The following is a 7046-nucleotide window of genomic DNA, read 5'->3' on the forward strand; positions in this document are numbered from 1 at the left end:
GTTTCTACTTGTTAAGATGTGCATGGAATTAAATCCAGATATAAAACTAAAAAAAAAAAAAAAAGGAGGACAGAAAAAAGCACATCTTTTTAAGATTGATATGAAGTCTACTATGAGGAGTCCGTAAGGATAAAGACAAATTAAATCCAACTAAGTTCTTAATCCTTTAACAAACACAAAAGGGGGCTTAACAAAATGCTAATAGGAGTGAGGAGAAGAACAGGATGATTTATACATATGAGAGTAATCAGGGAAATGGAGACAGCAGGGTAAGGAGACACAGCTGCATTTAATCAAGACCACTTGTTTGCAAAAGAGTGAGCCCCCTGGTGGGCTGCAAAGTTACTGTAGGTGGGCCACAGTACTAACAGGAATTCAGTTTAAAATGACTCACGAGTATGCACAGTGAGATATTTATCTACTATTAATATATGTATTGATTGATATAAAAATTAAACAAAAACTGTTAAAATTTGTGATATTACTCATTACTCCAATTCTAAATTTGCTGCTGTTATATTGAGGTTTGTGTGTAGTAACAGACGGGTCACATAGTGGCCTGGGTAGCATTAGCAATTTATAGCCAACAGCCTATGTTGTTTATGTTTTTTGAATAAAAAAAAAGGCAAAACATCAGTTTCACTTGTCTTTTAATTAGAGTGAAGATTTAAGACTGGGTGGGCCGCATGGGACTTTCTGATTCTTGAGTGGCCCACAGCACTCTTGACTTTGGGGATGGCTGATCTAAACAATGGGACAGGAAGAAAAACACAAAATTAAAAAAAGAAATGATTGATAATACTGATTGCTTCTTTTATATCACATTTCTCTGCTTGAGCACCCAAAGTGATTCATACTAAAAGCCTCAATCAGCCATTTTCACTCATACAAGTACTTTCTTCCATTCCTAAGTGCTTTCTATCTAACATTACCACTGCGATGAGAAACTAGGCATTCAGTGCTCGAGGATACTTGAGCAACACCTGTGGTAGGTACAGACTGGAACAGACTGGCATAGAACCACTAACCTTCTGATTAGTGACTCTACCTTCTGAGACACAGCCACGCTGATACCAAATAAGGAAATGCTGAAGCATCAAATTTACATACAAGATAATGCTCAAACAGAACAGAGGGCAAAGAATACTATAGAACTACTGAAAAAAATCAGAACCTAACAAAAAGCAAAACTGTGAACAAAGAATTTTGAACCATTTTGAACAGATTGCAGGTGTCATATTAGATCACAGCCAACATATAAAGAGTTGCAATAGTCTAAACGAGAGGAAATAAAAGTGTGTATTACTCTCAAAGTCATGTGACCTTAGTGAGGAGCCTTAGTTGAAAGAAGTTTGTCTTAACTACAGAGCTAATCTGTTTATTACATTTTAAAGCACGGTCAAAAATCACGGTTCCTTGCAACTGGATGACAGAAAGAGGGTAAGAGACTGTTTTGATGAGAGTTGTGTTACGTTCTTTGTCTAGACGTGTATTGAACGCAACAAGACATTGGCCCACTCCCGCTCCACCAAAGCAAGAACCCAAACAATAGTATCTTCTAAAATGCTAAGCAGCCATTTATTTGCTTCAGCAGTGAGCAGTGCCAAAAAATAACAAACAAAACTCCCTAATGGTCCCTACGCTTTCCTACACAAAATGAAAACCAAACAAAAGACAACTCACTTACCTACCTTTCTACATGAAAAACAGGAGAAAACTTAATACAAGGTGAACAAAATACTCAATTGCTACTTTACAAATCTATTTACAGCACTAAGATACTAAGATACCAACACACACACACACCCACCCACCCACTGGGCAAAAACACTCTATCAAAAAAACGAATCAAAAGCTCATGCTATTTGTTGGATGGTGGAGGCTAGTAGAGAGGGGGCCAGGTGGCTGTCATCAGGTAGCTAAATACTGGAGGTGATTAGCCAATTATCCAATCCAAGGACAGGAAAACACTCCACCCAACTACTCAGCAGGCACGCCCAGGTGTCCAACTCCTAAAAGAGAAAAGGGGAAAAAACCCACAGCCATCCTTTGGTGGGAGGAGTCACGCATAAAACAAAACACTGACAACATTGGATCATAACAGTTGTTATACAAATGTGTCTAGCCTACATTACAATAGAAGATCTCTTAAGATTTTTTGGACCTGAATAAAAGGAAAGATCCTGTCAAATTCAAGAGCACTGCATTCCTTAATATATGCTCCTCTGAAGTAACAATCTCAGTGAAACACTCATTAAATGACTTTTAACTCGATCAACTGGTCAAACTTTATGGATTTTTCTATATTTTCTTTTACTGACATAGTGTGATAATTAGCTTTAAGAGTTTTAAATAATGAGTCAGCATATGTACAAGTAATGCCTTTGAGCCAAAATGGGTTTGTTTTTTTGCTACTCTTGGCACACAGCAGCCCAGTTTCCTAGCGTTTAAGTCTTTTGTTTTCAAGAGGCAGCCAATCAGAAGAAAGCTGAACTAAAAGGAGAGGTGTCATAAAGAAAAATGAGCTGAAGCTACTTGTTTCGAACAGGAGAAGTGTACAGCTTCCCAAAGGTCCATTATAGTACAAACAAGGGCTGCAACTAACTGCAAGAGAACCCCCACAAGACTAAAATATGTAAAGTAAAAAGGAACGGCATGAACTAAACTAAAAGCAATCAGTCATTATCAAAGACAATGGTAAATAAAAAAAATTAAAATAAAACAGAAAACAAAAATACATTTCAATTTGAATGATATCAGCACTTGCAGCTTGTAGACAGCTTGTACCTCTCAGAGGGTAAAAGCTACCTCAGCTTCTTGTTCTACACTTGTGAATGACTGCAAAGTTGATTTGAAACATGTCAGACAAGTTGATGAAAGATGGTGAAAGACTAGATCGTCTCAGGGTTTAAAAATAAGTGAAAGAACTTTAAAATCAATTGGCAGCCAACCAACTAACAAAGGACATCGACTGTGTAAATTGTGCTCTCTAGTCTGTTGTGAACCTGTAAATAAAATTTTGCCGCTGTTCTGCTTTATCTGAGAATTTTACTACCTCCAAGCTCTGATGTCTAAAATACGTCTAAAAAGAGCATTGATTGGTCTTATGTCACGAGGACCCAGGCGCATAAAGCATTGGATCAAAATATGATGTACTGCCAGTGCTAATGGTAAAGGTTCAGAGAAAAGCCAAGGCTTTTAAGCAATGATGACATTTTCTATATTTATTTTTGTTGTGCATTTGGCTTTATGTATGTAAACTAGTCAGCTACTCTGACCCTGCCACAGCACTCTGTGCAACAGTCTGCTAGTATTATACCATCATTTTGTTTCAAACTTGGTTTCAGTTTGCATTTTCATGCTTTAGCTCATGGAAAATTATTGTGTAAGTGTAGGCAAACAGCATAATTATAGTCTTTGACATAACATCAAGTCCTCAGTCTTCAAATAACCTTTGTGAATAGGTGAGACCTCAGTAGCGTATAAAAATATTCAGTTTCCAGTCCCTACACTGTTTAGCTCAAATCAGTAACGCTCACCTCAAAATCCTAAAACTGGTTATCATGCAGGAACTTTTACATAAGTCATGGAAATAAAGTACTTAATGAATTAATAACGTTACCATATAGAGAGCAAATCAGTGAGAGGGTCTGATAACATTTTGTGGCAGTATTCATAACACTGATCATCCTGATGGGGGCACCATACCTAAAGGGCAAAATTTTGCTGCATCCATGTGCTGACACAGTCGAAGTGGATAAGGTTGATGGTGTTTGGTGTTTTGATGTTAAAGAAATTCACTGTTATAAAAATAAAAGAAAGAGAATCACCGGTTTTGTTATGACGTAAATGAGGATACATGCTGCAGGCTTAGAGCATGTTTCACTTATTTTCAAGCATTCATAGAGTTCTTTTCCTGCCTTTGTCTTCATGGCAGTCATTAGATGGGTTTGACTTTGAACTTCGAACTGGTTTATTGTGCGCAGTATCAAGCAATGAGGGACTACAAAACTCAGTGGGGGCTTTCTTTGAGAAAATGTTGCAGTATTTACATTTTTCACCTTCAAAAGGGATTTAAATTTATTCTGACCTTCCTTCCACAAAGACTATGTTGTTACATTTAGATTTGATAGATTCTGAATTTTGTTTTATTATTCTCCTCATAAAACAGTGTTCAAGACAAACTTTAGTTAATTAAGTTCACCAAATAACATCAGAAAACTCTTCTTTGTGTATTTCTCCCCTCAAAATCATGCTCACTCAACTTAGTTTCCCTTCATAGTATCCCCACGGTTGTTCACACCTGACCACCAGTGGTTTTGCTCTCATCAGTGGGATCATTGTTCATTTTAAAAGTGGACAATGACCTGAACCACTTCAACTATCAGTAGTTATCAGTCCCATATACAGTTTCACCCCCCTCCTCATTCTAGCAGATTCTATGGGCTGTAGTAATTCACTGTAATCAATAATGAGAAAAAGGAGCAGCACAGTGGCTGTGTGAAGGAGTACAAGCGAAAGTTCACTTGTTCAGTGCTGTGAACAACTAGCAGATTTAGTTTCACAACATGTGCGAGCTATGGGGCGGGGAGACCTTGTTAAATTTCTTTCCCGATTTCAGAAAAACACATGACCAGCAGGGCTACCAGAGTATCTTGCAGCGATATGCCATCCCATTTAAAGTTCGTGGGCCCTTCATCAGTGAGTCAAAGCACACCTGCAGGCTCTGTAAGGGCTGTTTGACAGAGAATCAGAGTGATGGAGCACTGCACTAGATTACCTGACATCCACAATCACTGAAATCCAACTGAGATGGTTCAGGATGATTTGTAACAGGATGTGAATGAAAACAACAAGAGGTCAGAAAATGTGGAAGTTCTTTTAGGACGGCTTGATAATGTTCATGTGATGCATTGTATTGTATTGAATGTATTTTGCATTGTACTATGCAAAATACAACACTTAAAGTATATATATATATGTACAAAATAATGAACATTGGAATGTGCACCTACTTGTATAGTACACTACTGAGGAGTATACTATACACTATAGTATATATACAAATCTATACAACAGTTTCACATTTCACTCACTGACTGTTTGTTCTGTATGTTCACTCCACAGACTCTATGTACAAGATGGACATTTTAGCCATTATGAGGTAACTAACTGGTTCATGGACATCACCCTCTTTTTTGAGAGGCCAGAAGTGATCAGATTTGGATGTATGAATGGTAGCAAATGTGGAGATTGACTCACTTTTGGAGTCGGCCTTAAGTGGCTGAATAACCCCAAACCTTTTGGCATTTCATTTTTCAGCACCAGCAATTGCTGCTTGCTTCACTTGTTATGTTACAACACTTAAAGTGGATTATCATGCTCTGCTACACACTTCACCAATGGATGGGAACAAATACAACTTCTTTTTATCTGTGTTTTATGACGACTGAATAACATCATACTTCATTATTTTAAAAAAAAGCCACAGTACAGATGTCTTCCTGTTCCTCCTCATCATTCCGACAACATCTTGCTCACAAAGTGACTCACTTCTGGTTTCTTGTGGCTTGAGAAGTTCAAGGAATGACACAGTGACACATGAATGCCCCGCTGCTTATAATTATTTTGGAATTTTTGTCTGATTCACATTTTGTTTCTCTTTTTTCTGGCTTAGTGTTCTGCTTTTCGTGACCTGGCTGTAGCTGTGGTTCTTGTCACAGTCCAGGTACTTGACTGTCCAGTACAGTCAAATACTGTGATTAAGTAGTGGAGAGAACAATAAGTTATAAATAAGACAAAAACTAATTTATTTTCAAAGAGATATAATAAAATACACTGTAGTAATTCAGTTTGAGCTTGTATGGATATGTGGCAGTTTATATAAGGAACAGAAGAAACTGAAAATCTTGTTGCTGAGTGAAAAGGAGACTGTAGGAATACAGTTTTTACAGCTGAGCATACAGGTGCAAAGGTGTAGTTCATGTAACACTCTGATGAACAGCTGCAGAATAAAGCACAGCAATAGAAAGACATGGACGATAGCTATGGGGTGTTATATTCTACATTGTAATTCATCTCTGATCCTCCTTTGTCTGCAACTAGAAGCTGTATTTAGCTGTCGTCTTTGAGTATTTCACATGATGTTTTATACAAGTGGCAGAAAAGAACTTCCTCCAAAGGGTGGCTGTCTTCTCCCCCAGAGATAGGGTGAGGAGTTCTGCCATCTGGGAGGGGCTCAGAGTGGAGCCGCTGCTCCTCCACATCGAAAGGAGCCAGTTGAGGTGGTTCGGGCATCTGACAAGGATGCCTCCTGGGTGAGGTGTTCTGGGCATGTCCCACCAGGAGGAGACCCTGACGCAGACCCAGGACACGCTGGAGAGATTATATCTCTCAGCTGGCCTGAGAATGCCTTGGTGTTCCCCAAGACAAGCTGGAGGAGGTGGCCGGGGAGAGGGAGGTCTGGTCTTCTCAGCTTAGGCTGCTGCCCCTGTGACCCGGCCCGGAATAAGTGGAAAAAGATGGATCTGTTTTCATTTGATTTAACTCATTGTTCATCTCAGAATTTTTGTTTTCTGTTTACTGCGTTCTCAAGCTAGTGGCTTCATCTACAAAAAGTGTATGCACAACACTCTCATCATTGCTACCTCCATCACAACTCCATCTCTGATCTGTTGTTGGTGATCATCTGACTGAAATGAAGAACTCCAGCCTGTATTTTTGCCATCCTTGCTGCAATACCCCGCCCTGTGACTGTTTCAGATCCAGAGACTTATGCAGTCCATGCACAAAGCTTTCAGAGAGGGCCATACCGTGTATTAAGCATCTTGTATTAACATATGTTATAGTGATGTTGCATAAAATCTCTTTGCAAACTTGGATTTCTCTCTCTCTCTCTTTTTTTTTTTTTTTTTTTTTAAATGGTATTTGTCAAGAGCTTGGGTTCCGGACGTAGTGATGACTATTGAGTGAGCATGTCAGCAAGCCAGTGCCAGACTGAGGAGCTCTCAAGAGAAAAAAAAAGCACTCAGCCAACACTTTTATTG

The sequence above is a fragment of the Perissodus microlepis genome, chromosome 23 (genome assembly GCF_051167445.1).
Source record: "Perissodus microlepis isolate ML-2025 ecotype Zambia chromosome 23, ASM5116744v1, whole genome shotgun sequence".
Taxonomy (NCBI): domain Eukaryota; kingdom Metazoa; phylum Chordata; class Actinopteri; order Cichliformes; family Cichlidae; genus Perissodus; species Perissodus microlepis.